Source organism: Lutra lutra, chromosome 14, assembly GCF_902655055.1.
Source record: "Lutra lutra chromosome 14, mLutLut1.2, whole genome shotgun sequence".
In the NCBI taxonomy this organism is placed as follows: Eukaryota; Metazoa; Chordata; class Mammalia; order Carnivora; family Mustelidae; genus Lutra; species Lutra lutra.
Genome location: NC_062291.1, coordinates 75941570 through 75967531, shown reverse-complemented (window position 1 = coordinate 75967531; position 25962 = coordinate 75941570). Strand labels below are relative to the sequence as shown.

Sequence of the window (25962 nt, the reverse complement as noted above, 5' to 3'; positions counted from 1 at the left end):
TGGAGGACCTGTCTTCCTGCTGTACTTTCCCTTTGTGCTAGCTCTCCTCCATGTCTTCACAACAGTGATGGAAGGGGGACTGGGTGAGCAGTAATCAGGCTGAACAGAGAGCTGAGCTAGTTGGTAGGCTTGGATAACCAGGGGCCTACAGGGAAAGTTGGGGTTCCCAACTTCCCTGTAGGAACTTCCCACTCCCTTCTGAGTGGTCTAAATCCTTCCTCAGTAAAAGATTCCAAGTCAGGGAACAGCAAATGGGCAAGTGTTGTTGGCACCTGTTCTGAATGGGGAGATACGTGGCTTGAAGGCCACATCTATCCGCAGACTGTGAAGTGAGGAGGGCCCTTTCATGGCCACTGGCTGGGATAATGACCCTTCAGAGCTTCTAGGGAGATTCATTTTTCCAATATCCCACATTTGTGTGTTGCATAGGAACCTCTTCGGACACAGAGGCTTCACGGTTGTACAGCCTTTGGCAGAAATATTACAAACTTCATGAGGAGTTCAGTTGGATGGGAAGGTGGGTGGGAATCCTTTCAAAGTCTCTTGAAATCGGCACAGGACCACTTTCTTTGAAACGGCATCCTGAACCACAGTTCCCAGGGTCTGGGCTGCAAGGTGTCCCTGTAGGAAGGTCATTCTGGTTACCCTCGAACGAAAGCTCTGCTGGCTGGAGGGTCCAGATAGGCCCACTGAATGCCGAGCTTTGCAACACCTTGACCAGCAATAAGGGCAGCCACAGGGAAGAAGGCAAGGTTGGGTTTTCCTAATTTGAAATATGAAAGATATTCTCTGGGCTATTACATCCCTTTAGTGAAGGCAATTCACATTCTTTTAGTGGTTTATCCTGCTTATAATGATCAAATCCTAGAGTCAGAGCTTCTAATGCAAACCACTTTTACAGCTGTAATTGGATCTAAGGCAAATGAAACCACCAAGTGGTCTAAGACTCCCTGGCAATGTTCAATCAGGATATGATATCGCTTATGAAAGTGATATCTTACTATTGATACTTCTCCCAAGAGCAGCGCAAATTAGAGACATACTTGAGTGATTCTCGGGCCTCGCAGACAGACAGCATGAGAGGAGGCCACTGGTACAGTGGGGATTCACAAACGTAGCATGATGCACATTTCATTGTGGTCATTTAATGCAAACCCTATGAAAGTCTTCTGCTGGGTCTCAGGGTAAAAGAAGTTCTAACATTTTGGGAACCACATGAAATGTGGTTCTTAAGAAAATTCAAGAACTGATAATGCTAACAACATCTGAAAGCAGACTTTGGGGGACTATGAAATACATGGTCATAAAGTAAAAACACATGAAAATCCCCATTGCTTCTACCCTGACAGGACCCTGCTCTAAGCCCATGTGCGTGCGCGCACACACACACACACACACACACACACACACTTTCCAAACCCAGGGGTTTGCAGATGCCACCAATGATGCAGAGCTCTGAGTCCTATGAGGAGATGGCTTCAGTTCCTAAATGCCAATATAAGTAACAGGTATATATCTCAGTCCATAAATTAAGCAAAGACATATAATTGTTATATTGACTATATTTTATATATTTAGCAATGTATCTTATGGTTTCTATTTTCAGTGTAATTTCTGACTATAGCATACCCTTAATTGACCTTCACCCTCCCACCCTGGGGTTAAGATACAATTTCAGGATCACATGCAGTTATATGGGGAGATGACGAGCATCTGGTCTACCTGCCGGCAGCCCACAAAGGTTATAACTGAGACATCTACTGTCCTCCCTCGGTGACTCCTGAAGGCCTGAACTCTTTGTTGCTTCTGTACCATACTTGAGATATGGGAAATTTTCCCAAATTGCCTTTGGCCCTCTGCCTAGACACACCCTATGGCCACTTCTCTCTGAGGTCTTGTGGTCAAGAGGTTTTGCTAGTAAGTTGGAGCTTGTCTCCCTTTGGCACAAAAAGAATCTCTGTCTGTTACTTAACCATTAAACCTCAGTTTTTCCATCTGTACAATGAGAAGAATAATAGCTATAATAAACAATAAATAATAGTGCTTTAAAGCATCATTATTACAGATAGGTTTGAATGGCCATAGATGGAAACAAAAACACCCAGACTCACAAGGCTCCCTGACTCATTGATGCTATGGTGGTCCCATCCTTTTCTATTCAAAGTACATCACTGGTATTTCTAGAAACTATGGTGCCTATTTACTACAAATTCCTGGATGCTGCTTTGGTCTTCCTTCATGACTCTTTATATTTTAGCTTTCCAATGAATTATGCTATATATTATAAAATACGAAAAAATACAAGTAAATAAACAGCTCAAACACACTCACGTAATCAGCACCAAGAACAAGAAACAAGATAACCAGCCTCCCGGAAATTCCCCTCATGCTCTCATCCCATCACTACCCACCCTCCAAGGGTAGCCATGATTTTGACTACAAACAACATGGATTAGTTTCATTGTCTTTATATAAGTAGAATCATATACTACCTTTGGGGATCTGGCATCTTTTACTCTATGTTTGTGAGATTTAACCAAATGTTGTGCATAGTTGTATATCGCTTAGTGTCACTGGGGTATAGTTGTCCTTTATGGAAATGTACCTCCACTTACTTGTTTTCATTTCAGAGCATTCACAAGTGACAACCTTGAAGCTTGGAATCCCCACTTAGATGAGTCTGTAGGATACTTGGGGGCTTGGCCATCATGATATAGAGGTTTTTGCTAGCCTGGGTAGCTCAAGGTGTGTGTTGTGGCCTGACGAGATGGACAAATTTCCTTGACACTTGAAGAATGACAGCATATTATTTCATCAACACGAGTTCTCCTGATGTGTCCCTAAGAATGACAATGCAGTGTCTTGAGTAATCTTGGCTCTTACACAGAACTTCTCTGCATCTTTGATGAAGCCCCTGGAGCAAGCATAATGATTCATAAAGGACACTGACTTCCATTGTGATGCCTAGGAGGAAACATGGATGCCCTAGGAACTTACATGTGCTACCTTGTTCACCCTCACAAAACCCTGTGCTTCTTTTAATTCATTTAATGTCTGCTCTTGAGTGTCTACTATGTTAACTACTTAGCCCCTGCACTCAGAGCTTGCTGCTGCATGGTTGAGACACAGGGATAGATAGGCCATCTCAATAAATGTGGACAAGTGCTATGAGAGGTATGAGCAAGGACAATCTAGGTATTTAGGGTCAGAAAAGGATTCTGGGTAGAAAGGACATTATTCTTCCCATTCCCCATTGTCATCTGTGGCTAAGATAAATTAACTGGCATGTCCAAAGCCACAGATCTAAGAAGTCTGGAGCAGGAAATAAAACCCAGGCCACCCTACCCCCAAGTGGTCACTGCTTACCCTTTCCATGTGTGCCACCGAATTCATGGTGAGTCCTCTTCTTCCAGCTCATCCTGTCTATTGACTGAGTCCAGGAATGTGACACAAGGGAGGAAAAGAAGGGAAGAAACAAAACTGTGAGGAGGGGAGGGATCCAAAAGAGAAACTGAAGAAGGGATGGACCCCTAGGCTTTATAAACTCCTTCCTTTCTTGTTAGAAAATCAGAAAGAGGTTGAGAATCTTAAAAGCCTATTATTGGAGCTGATATTCCACACGACATTTCAGATGAAACTGCATGAGCAATGATGTAAATTCCTCTCTGATGTTTAGAATTGGAACTAGAAGAAGGGAAGGACTAGGCTTTGAGTTAGATCAGGCTACATGTGTGTTCTCTTCATTGTTTTTATTTTCTGGCTTCAGGAATAACAGTGCTCATCAGAAAAATGTCAAGCAATAATTTGGTGTAGAGTCACCCAGATCCTCTCTCCCTCTCATATATATATATATATGTATATATATGCATGATACTCATAGATGTGTGTATATAATATGGATGGTCATAGGATATAATATAGATGGTCAATAAAGCAGAAAACCTACCCTACATATATCTCAAACCATGGCTTCTGAATCACAGAAAGCATGGAGCTGCTAGTGGTCTCAACCTCCACAGGTGATGTCATGGAGATGATAATCTCCAAATTACCTCTAATCCTGTAATGACTTCCAAACCACATATTATGCCACATGTGACAACCCAATTACTAATACCACCATTTTCATGTATGCAAAGGACAGCTTGCTTTTCAGTCCTGTGATTACATGAATGCACAGCTACAAATTAGCTACCAATTTTGGTGCAGTATGAGGAAACTGCCATTCATACTACTTTCCAAGGAAAACCATAACCAAACAGCCATAGTGAAAGTCAAGTGTCATCCAAGCGAATTTGTCAAATGGTGAGGCAAATGTGTCTCCAAGGCCCTGGCTATTCTCTGAACTAGGAAAACTCATCATGGTTCTTCATTTAGTAAAGAGACAAATAAGAACCCATAGGCATTGAAATCCCAAAGCAAAAAACTAGAGACGTATAGACTTTCTGTACCAAGTTTCCCCAGCTCTAATAATTGGAACAAAAAAACGGTGGGGGAAAATCTACAATTTATGTCACTTTCAGAACACGACTGTGTAGTTATTCTTTGATGGTTCTTACAGATCAGCTAGTTTAGCCAAAACCCAGAGAAGAGAGGTCTTACATGTAACCAAGCAGAGCTCAGCCTCAACCCATGTCTCTGAAATTATAGCATCACCCAGGAGGCTGTCAAAACAGACTGACAACCAGTAACCAGGTTTTGAAAAGGAAGGAAAGGAAAAGATCCTCTCCTCCAAATCCTCTACCCCATGAGCATCAGAATGGTTCTCAATTTCGCCTGTTCAAATTCATACTCAGTGAATGCTCCAACATACTCCTCCTTTAGGCTTCATAATTTTTCAACCACTTCAGTTCTGACCTTTATTTTTTCTCACTTTTTGTGGCTTCTCCATGAATTTTCTCCTTTGTCACCCCAGGTAGGGCTGACCACTCCTTCTCCTGTGCCCCAGTTCCACGCCAAATATAGCACCTCCCACATATTGCACGTTAAGGATATGCCTATCTTCACTGAAGATGGTCAGTTCTCCAAGACCAGGGACAGTCTTTCACTTGCCTTTATAATCACACAATCCCTGGCATATGTCAATAAACTCAATAAATACTTGTTGAATGAAAGAATGGTTGAATGAAAAGGGAGTAGATAGATAGGCATATAGATAAACAAAGGACCTAACCTCACATTCCATTTATATGTCCTGACCTGATTCAAATTCAAGTGGGAACAATTGCCTTTTCATCACCATCTAGCCTAGAACCTTCTTCTTCTGAAAAGAATGTTGTGAGCTTGCTATAGGATATAGGACCATAACCACTCTAGATTTCCACGTGCTCTTCTCCCTTAGAAAAAATATGGCGGCCCTCTTGCTGCATTGAGGGCCTGTGTTCTTTGCATAGTGGATGTGTAAAAATAGATTTAAACTAGAGATGGATGGCCCCAGATGGATGTGGTTGGGATGTGGAAGAACATCTTGAACTATTTTTCAAACATTTCAGTTTCGGCAAAAACCAAAACATGTTTTGCCAATCACTTTCCCTTAATTTTAAAACCCATGGATTTCAAAGGAAATTTAATCTGAATGTTTCTCCTTCATTTACCTCATCTCTTCAAAATGTTCTCCTGAAAAAGTGAACTGATGTCCTAGAAGTTTAAAGGACCTTTTAAAGTTTGTTGGTTTCTTTTAAACGTCGAGCCACTTCACAATTTGAGAGAGAATCAGCCCTGAATCTTAGAATAAAAGAAAAAGAAATAGTGCAAGTTGGTTTAAGTTTGGATCTAGGAAGTGGGCTCTCTATGTTTCCCACGCTGAAACAAAGGAAAAAAGGTTAAAATAAAAAATTAAAAGAAATACAATTGTTTAAAAGGTGGATAAAATCTACATAATCAATGGACAAAAATAAAGTTAGAGATTATTACAGATATTTATTCATCTGTAATGGAGATTATCACAGATTCTTGGTTCATTGATTCACTGGTTTATTTGTCATAGAGTCCAAGTGTACATTGTCAGTATCTCTTTAATCGTACTTACAAAGAGCATGCAAATGACCCTTGCAGAGAAATCATGATGATGCTTTAAAGGGAAGGAAGTGGCAGAATTGTAGGCACACAACTCCCTCTAAGCTCCTTAAAATATGCCAGTCGCACCCCTCCCCTGCCCATTACTCCATAACCAGGTCACTAGTGGCACTTGGATGGGATTTTTGTCAACAATCTGCTTCTGGTGTTTTCACACAGGGGTGGACGTGCCCTACAGACATTACCTGATCTCCTTTTATTCCACTAGATCCTTCCCCTTTGTAAGTTACAAGCCAGGAACAGGTTGGGCCCCTGGGTCATGTGTCTAATTCATCGGAGTCACTAGGGGAAATTTAGTGCACAGCAGAAATCCAGTCAACACCCTTGTTCTCAATGGTTAATATACTGTTTGACACCACCGTGGCCAGCAGAAGAATTAGTCCATCTATCCCAGACCACCCACACTACTAATAGCTAATAACTAACACATGGGGAGACCATGGCTAATGATCTCCCTGGGTTCAGTGGTTCATTGTGTTTTTCTTTCTTTTTTTCTTTCTTTCTTTTTTTGTTTTGCTCTCTTTATCAGCATTCACTCATTCAATTAATAATCATTGAGTGCCCATTGAATGCCAGGTGCTTTGGTGGGCATTTTGGAGGAGACCCAAAGATGAGGGTACTGCTATCAAGAACACACAGGCTCATAGGATCAACTGTCACATTGATGCTTTCATTCAATACCGCTGTGGTCAATAAAATACATACTAAGGAGGGTACATTTTAAGTCAGACAGAGAAACCCAAATGGGGAGTCCCACTGTGTCTCCCAAAGGAGTGACTTACTTACTTAGCCTCCCAGAACCAATCAACATTGATATATTCATGCACAGGGAAGTCCTTAGCAGCAGATACGTTACAGAGATATATTTAAGGACAAATGAAAAGCTGGAGGGAATTCTTGAATACTTTCTGAAAGACCATGGGAGTGCTGGGAATATAAAAAAGGCTAATAAGGAAAAACATGAATCATAGACTCCTAAAAAAGTTGACTGAGAATACCTCCAAATGAGAACTGATAATAGAATTCCCCCATCAATCAAAGCGTCTTGTCTTTAGACCAGCAATCTTTGACTTCTAAGAGCTTGCCAGTCCTAGTCCTGCCACATTAACTTGCCTCCCAAACAAAGATTCCAAGAACCACACGTTTTTAATTATACAAAGTAAAGGTTGATGAATGATTCATACAACTAATCTAAACTTGGGCCAGGTTAAAATAATACTGTGTAATAACTTATATTTATATAGCTCATAAGAGCACTTTTCTTCAGAGCTAAAAGTAGTTTTCAGATACTATCTCGTCTCTTCTCATAACATCCTTGTGAAACAGACATGGTGAGAGTATCCTCACTTTCCTTCCATGGACAGGGCAACGAAGGGCCAGAAAATCTCAGACCCAAGTCCAAGATCACACAAGATGGCCAACAAAAACCCAGGACCATACCTGCACTTAGGAGCAAAGTCATTTCAAAACTCTGGGAAAAAGGGACAGCAGCACTGACAAAGCAGGCTTCTTTCATGATGGCAAGTGATCACATTAATGTGGAGGCTGAGATATTGTTAGCTCTAGGCAACAAGGTTCTCTTTGTCTTGGTGGTTGGGGGAGCATCAGACGTACTTAGGGATTTGGAGTGCTAAAGACAAGAAATTCTGAGTCAAACCCATGGCTCCAAGATTCTTCCTGTCAACTAGGAAGCAAAGACGGTGGGAATCAGCATGGCCATTGCAGTGGAAAGCAGTGCCCGACTTTGCATCCTTGTAGTCTACCACCCTCTGTACCTCTGTTCTGGGGCTTCCTCTGAAGTCCTGGAGGAAAAGCGTCTTGCTCTCTTCAGGCAGTCTGGAAGTGCCTGTGTAGCTGCCCCCTGAATGGAGTTGTGTGTGGATGTCTGAGCTCCTCATCCCTCAGCCGGGTAACTGAGGAAGGTCCCTAATGCTTCCCAGAATCTCCTGATGAGATTAAACTCTAGGCACCTCCCAAGGTCACCACACAGATAACACACTCTTGAGAGCTACCTTCCCAGCCCTGTCTCATTTCCCAATAGACAATTTGCCCAGAAACCTTGCAGTGGGGTCTGCTTCTGGGGGAACGCAAGCCGTGACAATGATTCTAACAAGTTCAGTGTCCTGGTAACTCACCTTTGAGCCACATCGGTGGACCAAGCCTCCATTAAAAGCCATGTGAGTCCCTCTTTCAGGCTCTAGGTTTCCCCAGGCTCCCTATACATCATGGAAGAAGAGGATGTTGTTCAGTCTGAGACTGATCTTGAGCAAAGAGGAATAAAAGTAGAGGTGTGCTTTGGAAATCCCCAAATCATCCCAGACTGTTTTTTTGGTTTGTTTAGTTTTGTGTGCGGGCGTGCGTGCGCGCACGTGTGTGTGTGTGGACTGAATCAGGAAGTTAGAAATGGGTATACTTCTGAAATCCACATTTTCATTCTTTAATGTAGTTTAGGTGAGTTTCTTCTTCCACCTAGTATATGGGCAATGGCCCATGTGAGATACCATAATATCTGAAATTCATGACTGAGGAATGTTGGCCACGTGTGGTACACTTGAATGCAGAAGTCAGTGTGATGGGTATAGTTGCCCTCTAGTGGCTTAGTAGTTATTTGCAGAATGCAAATTCATTCATTCGTTTGTTCATTCATTCATTCACTCCATCAGTCAATCAAGTAATAATCCTGCCCTTGTTTTGTTCCAGACATAGTGCTAAGGGCTGAGGAAATAAACAGCCACTGTCCTTGGCTTCATAGAGCCTGCAGTTTTGTGAGGGAAATAGATATGAAAGCAAATTAATACTAATAATCAAATAATTGAAAATAGTAGTCAGACTGACCAGGGAAAGTGATGAGATGCCGTGAGAGAAAAGCAGATCATATCTCATTTTTTTTTAAAGATTTTATTTATTTATTTGACAGAGAGAAATCACAAGTAGGCAGAGAGGCAGGCAGAGAGAGAGGAGGAAGCAGGCTCCCTGCTGAGCAGAAAGCCCGATGTGGGGCTCGAACCCAGGACCTGGGATCATGACCTGAGCCGAAGGCAGCGGCTTAACCCACTGAGCCACCCAGGCGCCCGATCATATCTCATTTTTGAAGTGCAGTGAGAACCAGAGAAAGTCTCTCTGAGGAGTGATATTTCAGCTGAAATCTGAAGGGTGAATAGTCAGGCAAAGTGTGGGGAAGGGCAATCCTGGCAGAGGGAACAGCATATGCCAAGGTCCTGAGGAGGCAAAGAACTTGAAACATATTTTCACAGGAAGTATATAGCCTAACGATTAAAATCATGTAGTATAGATTCTGGCAGGCTGGGTCCCCAAAGTCCTGCTTCTGTTATTAACTCTGTGACCCTGGGCAAGAAACGTAACTTCTCTGTGCCTCTTCTGTAATGGGGGGGAGGGAGGTTTCCAGTGATATTAAGTGTCTTGCTATGCCACGCATTCTGTGAGCAAGTGGACTAATTAGGCATAGAACTGACCAAGTCTTAGGAGACCACTTCCAACATGCTGCGTCATTTAAGACTCCATGTTCTTTGGATCCTCACCCTTCAGTGTGGTCTGAAGATCAGCGGGCATCTACATCACCTAGAAGCTTATTAGAAATGCCAAACCTCCAGGTCCCACCATAGTCCTTCTGAATCAGAACCTGCAATTAACAAGATGTGAGTCCTGCACATTCAAGTTTGAGAAGTGCTACTTTAGAGGTCTTGCATGCCAAGGACCCTCAAGGTCAAAATAACAACAATGGGTCCTTGTGGAAAGTGCTACCAGGTGACAGCTCTATCCTATTTTGACTTCAACACTGTCACTTTGGAACCTAAGATCTAAAGAAGAAAAGATTCCCCTCCTCTCGCACAGGGATTGGAAGGCGAGGACAGGAACTTCCCAATGTTCAAATTGGATTGTCCAGTTCTCAAGGGCAAAGTAGGAATGTGGGGAGAGAGAGATAGGAAAAGAAATATAATTTTTCTTCTTTTATAACCCCCAGTGTTAACCCCATCTCTCTCTAAAAGTGTCTTTCTAAAGAGTGACTGATGGGCCTCCCTTCCCTCATGTTTGGTCACCACTAAAATAAAAGTTCTCCTACTCTTATCCATCTGAAACTCATGATTGACATCACCATATTGAAATGTAATCATATGCTTGATTATGTTGCCATGAAACATAAATGATATTTGTCAGAAGATGAACAAAGCTAAAAAGTATAACTTTATTTTTTTAAGTAATCAGATTTTTTTTACCTGTGTTTTATAAATAATCCATGACTCTGGGATACTTCTAATATTATTTACAACACAGAGAACAAAACACAAAGACTTATAAGCTGCTAATATTATCTGAACATCAAGCAAGTATTTTTAGCACCATTTCCCTCCTAAGTGTACAATTTAGATTTCGTCACATTTGTAATTACTTTGAACATTTCACACACACAGCACAAAAGATTCTGATGTGACATTTCTTTTGATAAACTATTATGTTCATTGTGAATTCTAAATCAAATCTTGTTACCAAATAATACTACACATTAGAGGTTTCCATAGTTTATTTGCAAAATAAATAAATAAGCACACAATAATCTCAAATGAAAACAAATCAAGGATGCATTCCTAATACATTTGCATTATGTTTGATCATTTTTGTGATAAGATTTAGGTACCATTACCAGTGAGAATTGGTTGAAAAATAATTCATCAGTTGGACAGGCCAGTCTCTCCTTTAGTCTTTTAAAACACGTGTTTTAAATAACACCCACTCGATGATGGGTCTCTACCTGTGTTTAAAGGGCACTCACTGGGAGTGATAGACGGATTGCTATGAGGAACTCTTGGGAAAAGATCCCTCCAACTCATCAGGAAATAAATCCATGTCACCAGAGCAGAAGTAACGGGGGGTTCCAAATTGTTTAAATGTTGAACATACTTGACACTTTCTCCCCTGACCTCAGGTTGGAGTCTTCTGGGGCAGTCCAAAAGATGTGTGCCCAGGGAGGGGGCCCCAAAGAGTGAGAATTCATCTTTTCATTTGAAAATGTGCATCGTTATTATTCAGTGCAGGGGATTGAAGAAAAGGGTAGAAACTTGATTAAAAACTAAGACTTAATCTACACCATATTTTAAGAAGCCTTAAAAAAAGAAAGACACACAGAGACTTTAAGAAACTACCCCCAAAGTCACACCATTCCCATTCACAGGATTACTTTTCTGTTTATTCCTGTAGAGTAGTAGCTGTTTTACTGGTCTGCGGTTTCATGTGCCTGTATCTCCTTAAGGAACGACGCATGTCTCGTTCATCTTTGTTCTTTTCACATCTGGCTCTGAGCACTCAGTGGATGTTTGTTGAACGAACGGAGAAATGGGCAGATGGAAAGGATGGATGAATAGGAGGAGGAAGGATGGCTAGACTCTGTGCTATCTCTCCAATTAGATTTGAACGGTGGTAGAGCACAGGTGAGAGGAAATGAAGTCAGATATTATTACAGATTGCTCCTTTTTAATTTCATGTAACAGAAAGCCAAATCAAACTAGCCAGAGCAAAATAAATATATATAAGTATATAAATATATATTTATACATTCATTATTACTTATATTATTAATCTATATGAAAATATAAACATATATTAAATATATTATAGATATATCAGGTAATTGTGAAGACCAAGGAACAAGGAGTATTTCTGCTTCAGGTAGTGCTGGATCAAGGTGTTAGAATAACATCCTTGGGGGTTTGGTTGTTCATTCTTGCTTTCTTGCCTCTGTTTCCCTCCACATTGGCTTCAGGTTTACATAGGCAGCTTTAGGTTTACATAGTCTTTGCAGCACTTACTCTCAAAATGAGAAAGACCATCTTGTTTTTGATTCCTCTCTCCTTCCACAACCTATCTCCACTCCTTTCTTCCATCCCAGGTATACACACAGATATACCCAGATCCTTTAGAGGTATGTTATGATCTTTGGAGAAGAATGTGTTATCTCCAATTTAGAGAAATAACAGTTTCATGGCAATTGAAGTACAGAAAGCCTAAGTAACCTGCCTAAGGTCACACATCTATTTCCTGGCAGAGATGGAAGGCAAACCTGGAAGGATCTATAAACAAAGATAGAGATCTTTACCTTTCTGCTTGGCCGCTGAACTCATTTCCTAAAAGAAAAAAAAGAAGAAGAAGAAGAAGAGGAAGAAGAAGGAGGAGGAGAAGGAGAAGAAGAAGAAGAGGATAATGACAATAAATACTGGGGGATTTTATGAATGAATACAATCGTGCCTAGCACACAGTAAGCACTCAGTAAGCACCAGGAGTTCTTATGCTCTCAAGTTTCCTGGGCCAGGGAATGGGGAGGGCTGGAGGAGAAGACAGGAAACCAAGACTTAATTAATCAAGTGTTCTAGCTAGTAGGGTTCTGGCTCATTGATATTAGACTACATTGAGTTGATGAATGTCAAACATTTCTCCATAAGGCTTAATTCGGCACGTGTTTAAGGGAGCTCTTGGCGTTTATGATTTTTTACCCAGAGACCAAGCCTCTGCGATTAGGCTCCTATAATTGGAGCTGCCTTTTCTAGCCAATCACAACGGAGATTGACCCTGCAGCTGATTGTAATTTTAATTCTGTTTTGGAAATCATATGAGTTCCATGCAATAGAATTCCAAATGCTTCATTTCATAGTTAAAAAAAACATACACCAGAAAATAAACATGTAGGCTTCTTAGGGGAAACTTCAGACACCAAAGAAGGTAAGCATTTGAACTTGGGGCAAATGTTAGGATCTCAAACTGAGATTCCTCCTACAGGCACCACACGTTCTTTCTTCAACCCCGAGGAACAAGCCTGTAGGGTCTACACTTGGCCTTTCTGTCTGGCGAGAAACTTACTCTCCAGCCGACCATACAATACCCGGTCAAACAGCACAGTCACGACGAAAGCAAACACTCCCCCAACCCAAACCCCCACCTCCGTTTCTCCTTCCAAGAGAATATATTCCTAATGTCACTTCTATAAATGATAGATTAATTCCTGAGATGGACACATAGGGATCCCTAGCAAGGCAAGGATTACTAAAAACTTTGGGGCATCTTTTTAAAGAGGGACACAAGCTGTTAACTGACATTAACATGTATTAGCAAAAAGGCCAAAGTAGGTGTCTTGCTTTGCCAATTCAGCACAAAGGAGAGGATTCAAGCATTATGATAACAGGGCCATTCATGTTGCTATAGGCTATAGTTGTGCGTTCACACTTCCATAATAAACCTATTTTCAGGGGCTTATAATTCAACCGTAAAAATCTGCTCCATGCTCAAACTTGGCAGAACAAAATCTCAGACTCTGAGCATAGAATCCCTCCCTTCCTTAAAATATTTTTTAAAGATGTGTTTTGGATGGGTTTAAATTTACAAAGTGCCAAAAATATCAGGGATTTGAATAGCTATTTTTCTTCAGTTGATACCGAGAGACAACTAATCCGTCCCTGTGTAAAGGAGGCTCTGGCTTTTTTGATCAGTTTTGCCTGAAAGGTTGTCAAGTTGGAAAGAAGTTAAACACCAATCTGAAATGAATTAGAGAGCATTAGACAATAATTAAACTGAAATTAGGGCATCATTTATTCATCAAGTCACCACTAAGAAAAGAATCCAATCCTCCTAGATACCTTTAAAATATTTAGATATCTTAAACACCTTTGCAAGGAGGGAGAGAATGATGGGAATGTTTCTGCTCAGAGGGGTTTGCTGATGACAGTGACAGAATTTTAAATGCCTCTGAGCCCTGGGAGCAGGGGGAGTGGAGGATGAAGCTGGGCTCCAAAAGCTGTCTTCCCCTGGTGTTGACAAGTGGAAGTGATGACTGATCTCAGGCAAACTCCTGTGTCCATAAGACGCCCTTGGTCCCAGAATCCCCAGGGTTTTGTGGGGCAAAATCAGCAGGTGGGCTGACATATTGCTCTAGCATCCCTCTGTGAGGCTCACTGCCATGGACAACTGGGGCTCGTCCCACTGGGGTGCTCTGAGGAATCATGCAGAATGTACCCCTGAGATTTGTCTCCCCGGAGGAAGGAAGGCTGGGCCGTCCAGCCATTCAGAGCACTAACTTCCACACACTATCGGACTTCGGGGGCTTTCTAGAAAACCTCGAGGCAGAAGATACACAAGGGCCCTGGAAGTGGCACACTGCCTGCTTGCTCAGGAACCGTCCCCCACAGCTACCCAGCTCTGGTCAGAGGTGGTCCAAGGACATGTGAGAAGAGTGACCAACGTGGTCTGCTAGAGACCCAAGGCCATGCTCCAGGACCACAGACTCCTCTGAAACTACTGAAACAAAGGAGTCCACTTTTTTGTGAGTTGGGGCCACCACTGAATTTCTGGGACATAAGTTGGTACCAGTGGATGTGGGTGGGGAGGAGGGTCCTCATCTCTATCCCCACCCCCCACCATAACATGCAACTTCTAATCTAAATGAATGACTAGAAGATACTAATGACTCTTAATGGGGGAGAAAATCGCATTTCCTCTGGACCATATGCTTCCCTCAGACCTGCCCCAATCTCTCCATGGTGCTCAACTGTTTCACTCCTGGTTCCCCCAGGCCTCAAGCTGCCACCACTGCTCACACTGACCCCTGCCAAGGTTGCTCTGTCCCCTGATCTGCACACTCATTTCTCAGCTCAGTCACCTCCTCCTTGAAGTCTTCCTGACATTCCCCTTTTGGAAGAACTGACCTCCCCGACTAGACTCTAGTTAGCACAGTTGGACCCTTCCTTGCACACCCCTGTCCTTGCAACTGCTGCTGTACCAGACCAGAAGCACCTTGAAGGCACAAACTGAGTATTTTTCACTCTTTCTACCAGTTACCACCTTTCTGGATACTCCATGCAAACGTGTGAATCAGCAAATACATGAATGTGTCTTTTTCAAACCATTTCTGGTCAATGTATATCAGCCAGTCTTCTCTGGGGCCTTCTAGAAACTGTGGACTCTCGATCCCCAGAGGCTTTGCTTATTTTCTCAGAGCATCAGTGAGACCTGAGGAAGCCCTGCAGTGTTTACCAGCCCCTTCTGTATTCAGATGGAGAAACCGAGGCTCAGGGATGAGACATGACTTGCTTTCAGCCTGCGGCCCATGAAGGAGCGGGGCTGTTCCCTGTTAATCACTGTCCCCTCTTCCCTTCCCCCAAACGATGATGCCTCATCCCCTAGAAACTCAGGAGCAGAGAAGACTAAGTCAGCTGGGACCCGCTACTCCTGAGTGTGGTTCCTGGACCAGCAAGCAGGGGCCTCAGCCTGAGGCTGGTTAGACGTGCAGAGTCTCTGGCCACACCCCAAGGTGTGGACAAGGAGTTGGAATCTGCATTTTACAAGCAGACCAGGAGCTGTGTGTGCACATAAAGTCTGAGAAGCCCAGAGCAACTCTGCGGGGGCTCCCAAGCATTGATTCCCATCACCCAGGGAGCTTTAAAAAATATGGATGTGTGAGTCCCATCCCAGCAGTTAGAAATGGTTTTCAAGCTCCCCCAGGGGACTTGAATGTGCAGCAAAGTTAGGGAACCCCTGGTCTGACCATCACGTCCGCCAGCCTCTGCCTATATTGTGCCAATGGCAGAAACCTCAGTACCGCTGTGAACAGCCTAGTCCATCTTTGGACCCTTAGTAGCTGGAAGAATAGAAAAGTCTTCCTTGGAGGTAATCTAACCAACCAGGACTCCCTGCCTGACTTTGTGGTCACTCCCCTTGGTCTGCGGTCACATAGAGACACTTGGTCACGAAGGGCGCACCGGGGTGTGCACATCTGGTTGGTTCTCTATTCATACGATCTGCTTTGCAAGTGTCCTCTTAGACATGCCTGTTCTCTCTGGTTGGAATTACTATTGTTTTCTAGAAACAGTTTTTTCTAACTTCTCTGTATCCGGAGGAGCACTGTTCTGTAGGAATGAACTAGAATAATGGTGGTGGATGCGTTTTGTCTTTGCCCTTAAATTTAGTGCCATTGATGGTTTCTTTGCTTTCAAAAAACTATTTAAAGTAGATGGATTTCCTAAGAGAATCTTTAAATACTTTTGTGTAGAACCTTAAATCTTTTCATTATGTCACTTTGCTTCCCTGGTGCCATTAATCATTAATATGATTATAGCTTTATGACTTATCTTGAAAGTAACTCAAAGAAAAGCTTATATCCTGGAAAATACATACAGTGAGATTCAGTTGGAAGTGGAGGTGGGTAAAAATAGCTCCCTTGCTCACTCTCTCTCTTTCTCTCTCTCTCTCTCTGGTCCTTTCTTTGTTGCTTTCTTCGTTGGGTGGTTTGCTGGCTGTCTTTCCAGCCTATTTGTCACTCCGACCGCTGAATTGTGTGCACTTCCAGCCGTGTGAACTTAGAAAGAGGAGCCGGGCCCTTCTGGTGAGCTGAGAAGTTCCCTCAGATGATTAACAGATGAGCACTAGAAAGTGTAGCATTTCAAAGCTGCCCAAATGTTGTGGAATATTTTACATTTCGGTGGATTCATCTGTTCAACAGCCATTGTTCGCCTGGTGTGCGCCCCTTCGGGACATGTGCTTTTGGTTTGGTCTTTATTGGGTTTGTTCTTTATTTCCACCCTTGCCTTTACACAGGCACATAGGAAATCATGACTGAAATCGGATTCAGAAAGTGGTATCTGGTGGGAGTTGAAACAAATATTCCTTTTCTTCTGAGGAAGACAGACACCAGTCTACAAACAGGTTGGGGCGATGGACCATCTCTCTGGCTCTCAAGAGGCGTGGGGGAGATGGGAGGGGTCCTAGTTAAAGACCTTCCATGCTGCTCCACGAGGGTTCAGAAGGCTCCCAGAAGTTTAAACTTCGGTAATATTCACGGGATTGTGAGAAGAACTAAGCTGGTAGGTTTTTTACTCAGTCCTACATTCAGGGGAAACGTTTCCTATTTAGTCTCCCCAACTCAAAATGTTTTAGGCCATGTGGAAACCTGAGTCTCTAAACACATTCATTCATGCTGAGGTAGGCATTTGTTTTAATGGCTTCCGTAGAAAAGTCCCAGCTTCTTGTGTATGTGCGCGTGCTCTTGACAAAGACAGCCCTCTGAGGGAAACTGCAGGAAGGTCTACCAGGAACAAGGAGGTTATGGGGGACAGGGTGAGAGGAATCCCTGATTATAGTTACAGCAGGAGGAATTAACTAAAATGAATAGCCTAAATATCAGTGTGTTTATGAGAGAGAGAGAGAGAGAGAGATTTGGGGGGGGGGTGATAGAGAGGTTATAGATCAATAAGAAATATCAACCTTTTTTTTTTTTAATTTTCATGAGTACTGATGACAATCCCTCAATTCAATTAACGTCCTATATTGACGGACTCCCTTGCTGAAGATGAGAAGTTCAGAAAGCTAAAACCCATGCTGACCTTCAAGACCCACTTAGACACACTCCACACACATACAGAATTAGTAGTTGGCTGCTTGTCAGCTTGCCTGTAAACGTTCCCCTTTTCTCATTTTTCATGAGCACGCCTGCCTATCATGCTGGGTTGGGGTGTAGATGCTGTGGATTCCAAAGGCAGAGAGAAGGTGGGGGGAGAGAGGCATTTGACATGAAACTATGAGGGTTTTCATTAAATACAATGTAGTGCTTGAAATTCCCTCTGTTTATGATGCCAATCCCCATCTTAGGACTGTCCTCAAACAGGCAAAGACCTTACTGAGTTATAAATACACCCAGAAAACCCACTGAGCCTTAGTGTATGATGATGATGTTTTACAAATCTGTACGCCCATGTGGCCGTCACTCAGGTTAAGACACAGAACAGTTTCAGCCCCGAACCGTTCCTTCAGGCCTCTTCTTGGTCACTATTCCTCCCAGAGGCAAAACACTACTGTGACATTGACCACAACTATCTACCACTATCAGCTGGCTTTGAAATGACAGGAAGTTAAATATCCTAGATAGAGGCAACCAAAAATAAATAAATTAATAAATAATAATAAGAGTAATAGAAACTGTTTTTTGATCATTCACTATGTGCAAGTACTGCACTAAGTACTTGGTTATCATTGTTGATCTTCATAGCAACCCTATAACAAAAGTATTTTCCCCATTTCATAGATGAGGACATTCCAGCTTAGAGAAATTATGTGATTTACTCAAGGCCCCCCAACTTGTAGGAGGTAGAGTCAAGATTTGAACATGGGTTTTTATTTCCAAAGCTTTAGCCCCGAACGACTGTGCTGTGTTATCAAGAAATATCATTCTAGGAGCTCCTGGATAGCTCAGTTGGTTAAGCATCTGACTCTTGATTTCGGCTCAGGTCATAATCTCTGGGTCATGAGATCGAGCCCTGTATCGGGCTCCACTTCTGCTTGAGATTCTCTCTGTCCCTCCCTGTCTGCTTCTTCACTTCTAAATAAGTGTCTAAAAAAAAAGAAGAAGAAGTATCATCGTGGCTGGAGTTCAGTAGGGTACAGGATAATATTCTATGAAGCCACAGGCCTGAAACAGTAAATGCTACTCTAAAATTCTAGGTCAGATATGGATTAGGCTGACCCCTATGAAATTATTAATATATTATTGATTATCATTATATGACTGGTTTTGACCTATAAAAATGATCATTTCATATGGTTTAGTCTCATTCCTTCATGGACACCAAATTTTACCAAAATACATAACTAACTTCCTCTAAAACCATAATGAACTTGAATTATTGCTATTCATTCCTTTATTTATTTGTTTAACAAATATCTATGTGACCCTCCTCCTCTGGATCAAGCAGTGTGAAAGGCACAGGGACCACAGAAGTAAACTATTTAAAACGGTTTATAATCTAGCATATCCACTTTTTATAGACAGGTCAAGCGGGGAGAAAACCTACCTCCATGAATCGGAAATTTTTTCTGAAACAAAATCCTTCTCAATCTCAAGGCTCTCTTGATTTTGATAATGGTCAGCAGCCTCAGTTGACAGAGATTGGGCCTGGGATGTTTACTGTTTTGTACTTGTAAGGTTAGAAAAGTGATTAATACATTCTCTAAAGATTTGTCACCAAAGTTTTTCAACAAAAATACCCCATATGGTGAACATTCTGTTTCTCTAGGGTTTTGTTAAATAGTATAAACAGTAACTCAATATTTTTTCAAAAGGTGTCTGAGTTCTTGATTCGAAGCAATTGGATGCTGTTTTGCATATCATTTGCATATGGTTAATATAATACCCAAATTAATGAAATTCCGTTTTCCCCACCCACCACACATCTTGTACTCATTGCTCTTCCTGTTTCTAGTGTTCTCACTCAGCTTGAGAAGAGCAAATGAATGAATTAGGATTCTTTCAGGAGCATCCAGCTGAGGCTATAGTAGTTCTGCTAGCTGATGGAATGATTTTTTTTTTTTATCAAGTTTTGTTTTTTAGGACAATTTTAGGTTCACAGCAAAACCAAGTGGAAAGTGTAGAGAGGTCCTGTAGACACCACCGCCCAGTCATGCATATCATCCCTGAGGGAGTTTTTTATTTGTAAAGATGTTGGGTCAGGGAAAAAAAAATATGAAAGGAAGTATTGAAAATGGAGTTATTTGGATCAAGATCCCAATAAATCCAGACCATAGGAAAAATGTAAGACCACTCTGATTTATTTTATGGAACCAGAAAAAAACCCCAAATGTTATAAAATAGTACTAAAAGAGAAAACTATAGACCCAATTCCCTGCGGTTACATATACAAATTGAATCCAGCGATACATTTTAAAATGAATGCATCATGACTAAGTAGGGTTCATTCCAGGAGTGGAAAGATGATCTAATATTAGGAAAGCTAACAAAGTATATAGGAGAGAAATAAAGGAAAAAAAATGATTACATTAGCTTTTGGTAAAATTAACAGCCATTCTGAACAACAAAAAATTTTAGCAAAATAGAAATAATTTATCCCAGACTTACAGAAACGATTAGAAGGGGCAAAATACTGAAATCACTCACACAAATAAACAAACCAGGATGTTTATTATCCTCATTATCATTTGAAATGACTTCAGAAGTTTAGCTATTGTAATAAGACAGGAAAATAAAACAGTTCCTATAAATAATGACAATGAAGAGATAAAGCTATCTTTATGTATACTTGATATGAGTGTATATATAGAAGACACAAGAGATTCTACTAAGAAATGTTTCAAATTAATAAGATAATTTGGGGAGCCTGGGTGGCTCAGTTGGTTAAGCATCTGACTCTTGATTTCGATTCAGGCCATGATCTCAGGGTGGTGGGATCAAGCCCCAGGTTGGACTCCAGGCTCAGCAGGGGGGTGGGGGCAGTCTGCTTGAGATTCTCTCTCTCCTCTCCCTCTACCTCTCCTCACCATGTCCTCTCTCTCCCTCTCAAGTGAATAAAATAAATCTTTTAAAAAATTATAAGATTATTTGCTGTTACTGGATGTAAGATACATCTACAAATATGAATAACTTTAAATTTAGTAAGTGGGGTACCTGGGTGGCTCAGTAAGTTAAGTGTCTGGCATTTTATCTCAGCTCAGGTCTTGCTTTCAGGGTCATGAGTTCAAGCCCTGCCTTGGGCTCCACACTGGATGTGGAGACTACTTTAAAAAAGAAAAATACTGAGCAATAACTTTAAGAAAAATAGATTTTTCTTAGTCTCAAAATATTTTGCCTGGGACATTTGTTAATTACAAAGGCAAAGAAGTAACTTTATAGTAGAGAAACCAAGCAGAAATCAGTTTAATGTAGTGATCAGGGTAAACATCACCAGAGATAAGACATTTGAAATCCCCCCTCCTTTTTTCAAAAAGAATCGTTTTGATGCCTTGAGCTTTTTCTTTTTTTCTTTTAAGTAGGCTCTGCACTGAATCTGAGACTTAAACTAATAACCCTGAGATCAAGAGTCGCGTGCTGTGCTGACTGAGCCAGCCAGGTGCCTCATCATAGAGAAAGGCTATTAGGTACTGAGGAGGATACATAGCCTCATTTTCCTTGTAATCCCACCAAAATGTAAAACCTCAGTCCAATCATGAGAAAATACCAAACAAAACCAAACTGAATAACATTTAACAAGATAATTATTAATAATTTTCACCAATGTCAGAGTCATGAGAGAGGAGGATAGAACGAAGCTAGAGAAAGCAGGAGATTAAGAAGAAACAACCGTGAAAGGCGACACCGCTTCCTGGATAGGATTGGAAGGGAGATAGGGCCCTAATGAAAAACAAACAAACAAACAAAAAAACTGGTAAGATTCAATCAACATCTTTAGTGAATGGTATCAAACCCATATTAAATTCCTGGTTCTACTAATCCTTCCACAGCTGTGTAAGATGTTGGCATTGGGGGAAACTAGGGGACAGATATACAGAAACTATTTTTGCAATTTTTCTCAAAGTCTAAAGTTAGTTCAAAATTTGAAAGTTGACAGGATCAAAACCGACAGTTTCCTCTCTGCCGGCTTTCTTAGTTTGGTTCTCTGATGCGTATCTAGAGATGAGAATTTGAGGGCAAGGATTTTATTTGAGAGGTGTCTTAGCCAGTATGGCTGCCAGAGATGGGTTTCTCATGGTTCTGGAGGCTGGAAAGTCGAAGCTCAAGATACTGACTGATGTTTTTCCTGGTGAGAACTCTCTTCTGGCTTGTAGATGGTCACCTTCAGGCCATGTCCTCACATGATGGGCAGGCAGAAAGGGAGAGGGCTGGTTCTTTGGTGCCTTCCTGGAAGGGCATAAAACTATCAGATCAGAGTCTCACCCTGATGACCTCATTTAACCTTCCTTACCTCCGTAAAGGCACGATCTCTGAACACAACCCCATTGCGGGATTAGGCTTTCAACATAGAAATTCCAGGCGAGGGGAGTGGCATTAGCACAGAAGCTCTGTGAACTCTTGAATGGGGATTCTAGCAAAGATGGCACAGGCAGGAAAGGCAAACCCATACCCAGAATACGTTTCAGTCCCAGTAATGACAAACTGTCACCTCCTCCAAGGGGAAAGGGACCCAATAGAATTAACTTATCGCCAAATGGCAAGTTTTTCTTCCCCAAGGGGTCCAATAGAATTAATTCATCACCAGATGGCATGTTGTCTTCCCCACCATCCTGAGGGCTCAGCGTTGGTTTCTGAAGCTGACCGATGAAGCATTCAGCAGCAGGACTGGCTGTGTAGCCATGGCAAGAGAGAGTCTGCCAGGAGTTCTCCGTTCATGTTCTGCCAACACGAGAGTGGCCAGGGCAAGGGCCCTGCTGTCCTCCTTGTTGTTTAGAGCTCCTCTGCTGTGGGTCCTTTCTGCTGGGCACTGATGTTGTCACTGTGTGCTTACACCCTTGGGTCGTTCCACATGCTACCCTCCCAGATCTCTTCGCTTCTGATCTTCTCATCTTTGCAGATACATCCCCAACCAGACAGGCCATTCACCACTTCCCAGGAGCCTGTGTTTATCCTTATGTCAGGTCACTTCTCCCTCCCCAGCAAATGGGCGGCAGGTGAACCCTTGACAGCTATGCCCACTGGGACGACTTCCCCTACTATCTTCAGGGTCACCTGAAACCTCTACCTGAGAAGGGTAGGACAGACACACTCCTTGCTAGCTTGCCGCATCCCATCCAGCTGACCCATCTGTGAGCCCTGGACCTGGGTATTTCCTTTTCCACCAGTCAGCTATAGGGAATGTCCCATGTGGCCCTAGAAGGGAACTAGGGACGAGGTGAGGTAGCTGGGGAATTCACATTTCATTGTCTCCTAGAGAATGTTAACTCCTGGCACTTCTAGAAGGATGTCAACCTAGGAGAACTTAAGCAGGAAGGCTGTAAGGAAGGCTGTGGGTCAACACCACAGTGACTGCCACACTAGCGAAAACCATTTATAAAATAGAAATTTTAAAAAAAGAAATGAAAAAAAAAATCCTGTTCACCATATTAACCAGGAGTAAATTTAATAAGAAAGACATAGAGCCTATATAAAGAAAGCTCTAACATCTTATTAAGGATTTAAAATAAGACACCCCCCCCCCCAAATGGAGAAACACAGAATGTTCCTGATATAAGAAAGCTTAAGAGCATAAAGACATCACTCCTCAAATCAACTTAAAAATGAAAATGCCACTCAGCCATGCAGTCCAGTACTTTTCTTTGCAGGGGAGGGGGCACTGAGAATGCCTAAAACTATTTTAAAGGTTATACATAGTAATAACGATCTGAGAATGACCAAGAGAAGTTTGACACAGAAAACTATTTTGAGGAGTTCCCTCACAAAATAATGAAACTCATTATACTATGCTATATAACATATATAAAGAGAAAGAGAGAGAGCGAGAGCATCATGATCTAAACAATATACCAGAGGAATACACAAATAGATCAAGAGCAAAACAGAGAACCAGAAATAGATGAGAACATAACACACGTAAAGGGTGACACTTGGACTCAGTGCGAAGAGGATAGTCTATACACCGAACAATACGGGGTAACTGGTTGGCTGTGGGAGTGGAGGCAAATACTAGAATTCAGACTTCACATCATAAACAAAAATAAATTCCAGATGAAATGCTCAAAGACGGTAAGTTTGGAGAAAGTTTAATACTTTCCATCTGAGAAGCAGTGCCCTGAGTTCTGTGCTCGGAGAGGAGGGTAAAAGAGCCTCATTGCTATGAGCTTGGATAGGCCACCATCCCTTTCTTGGCAAACTCCAGTGACTGGAATGGTGATGCAAACAGGTACTGGGTCCCAAAGCCCTTTTCCAGAACGAGCCTATTTCTTTCCTGCGCAATGCACCATTTCATGCCAGTTTCACCACAGCGAGGCTTTCTATGCCTCCGAAAGTCACCTAGCATTTCCATATCTCAATTTCCTTACTCATAAAAGATTGCGAAGATTCAATGAGACAAGGTAACATACTTAAAAGGGTTCCTGGCACACAGCGAGCCCCCAACAAATGTTAGCTGTTATGATTTTTATTATTATTATTATCATTAATAGGGTCCTTGTTTTTCCTCTGTCAAGGTATCAAGTAAAACCAACCAGCCATTAGCAGAAAACATCCTCTCCGAACATTCTAGACATCAACTGCTTCTCATCTAATCATTAATGCACAGGCGCGGGGCCCGATAGAAACAGCTGAAGCAGTGGGTCATGACCACATCCGTTTCCAGTAGCACCTGCTTTCCTGTACTTATTATAGTTATTATTCTGCTTAGCTCCGTGACTTTAACACATGGCTATTTATTTTCCTTTATAATTCTTTTCAAAGGCTGTTATCTCGCTCTTTGTGAAAATCCAGCCTAACTAGGTCTACTTGTAGCCTATCATTTGCTAATGTATTTTTTTTTCTGTTCAAGAATTTTTCTCTGCTAACTTTGAGAGCTAAGGAAGCACCCCTAGCTTGACCCTATCAAGGTAGACTCGTTCCTATATCATTCTGTTCTCTTTTAATTAGACTCCTCACCAGTTTTCCCGGTTCCAGGATGAGAGTCCTCAGAGATCTATGAGATCTGAAAAAGATTTTCCATAAAGTAATCTTAGAAAAGCAGAAGTCCTGAAACACATCTGCGTTTGCCCTATAACTCCAGAGCTTGCCCTAACAGGAGACCAGTGCTGCCGCATCCCAGACTTCCTCTGACCAAATCTGAGTTGTCCCTTCCTCGGTTGTTGACGGGGACTCCCGTTCTTACACTTGAGATGGTATCTCTTTGGTCTTTTAAACAGATAATGGGCTTTCAGCAGAGGAAGTGAACGTTTATTAAACACCTACTTGTGTGACCAGGCACAATGCTCAGCTCCTTACGTGGATACAGAGCATTAGCTAAGTGTTTGAACTGCTTTGATGTTTTTCAAATAACTTCATATTTTAAAATAGTTTCGGATTTGCAAGAAGTTGCAAGAAAGAGTTCAGAGTTCCCACGCACTTTTCCCCACAGCTTCCCCCGATGATAAAATCATACATGACCACAGCACATGGTCATGGGCAGGAAAGTGACTTTGGTATAATACATGAACCCAGGCACCACCCTCGTCACATCTCACTGCACTTCATGTCACCAATTTGCTTGCATTTTGATCTGGTTCCTCATTAGTCATGAGCAACTTTGGGAGGAACCCGAACCATCTCTCTGCTTTGGCTCACTTATCCATAAAATGGAGACGACAATCAGACCTCCATCACAGGGTTACGGGGAGAATTTGATAACATTAGCTATCATGATTCATGAATCCTTACAACAACACTCTGAGGTAGACAGTGTGGGAGAGACTGTGTCCAAACCGGGCTGCCATACCTCTCCTTCCTTTGATTGAGACTTTGGATTTCTTCCCATCGAGGGCCGCAGGCCATTCCCCGACCCGCTGGGGGTTTGGCTTTGTGAATGAGCATCACTTCGGCCAACCGAACACAGCAGACGTGGCTAAGTGCCAGTTTTGAGCCCGTGTCTCAAAAGCCCTGTGTTCTGTCTCTTTCTTTGAGTACAGCTTCCTCCAAATGGACAAGCCCAGGAAGATCATGTCTGTCACCCCAGCGGCCAAGCCCCAGAGGCAGAGCTGCCTCACCAACTGTAGACATACAAGGGGCCCACCAGAAACCAGCAGGGCCCTGCCTAAATACTCATCTCCCGGTGAGCCAAAGAAGTGGGTGTTGGGGACCACCGAATCTTCAGGGCCTGTTATGCAGCCACAGATCACCGACACAGCAGGTACCAGGCAGATACTGATGATGCTCATTATACGTGGTGAGAATTAACGAGATAATGCATGTAACGCATTAGCATGTGGCGCATGAGAAATCCTCAATAAATGTTAGCTGTTACTCTCCGCCCCCTTACCGTCCTATTTCACAGATGAGAAAACTGACGTTCGAAACCCTTTAGGAAGTTTGCCAATGAACACGTGAGCCTGTTTTCCAACACGGGTCTGGTTCCCAAGCTGTGCACTTTTCCC

At 42.3% G+C, this 25962-nt stretch overlaps 1 long non-coding RNA gene across 1 annotated transcript; it reads left to right on the top strand.

Annotated features, from left to right (window-relative positions):
* On the top strand, positions 1–25739 carry LOC125084295 (uncharacterized). Its single transcript, XR_007122589.1, has 3 exons — positions 1–83; positions 430–517; positions 25498–25739. It is a non-coding gene; the product is annotated as an uncharacterized LOC125084295 (long non-coding RNA).
* Positions 25740–25962: the final 223 nt, after the last annotated feature.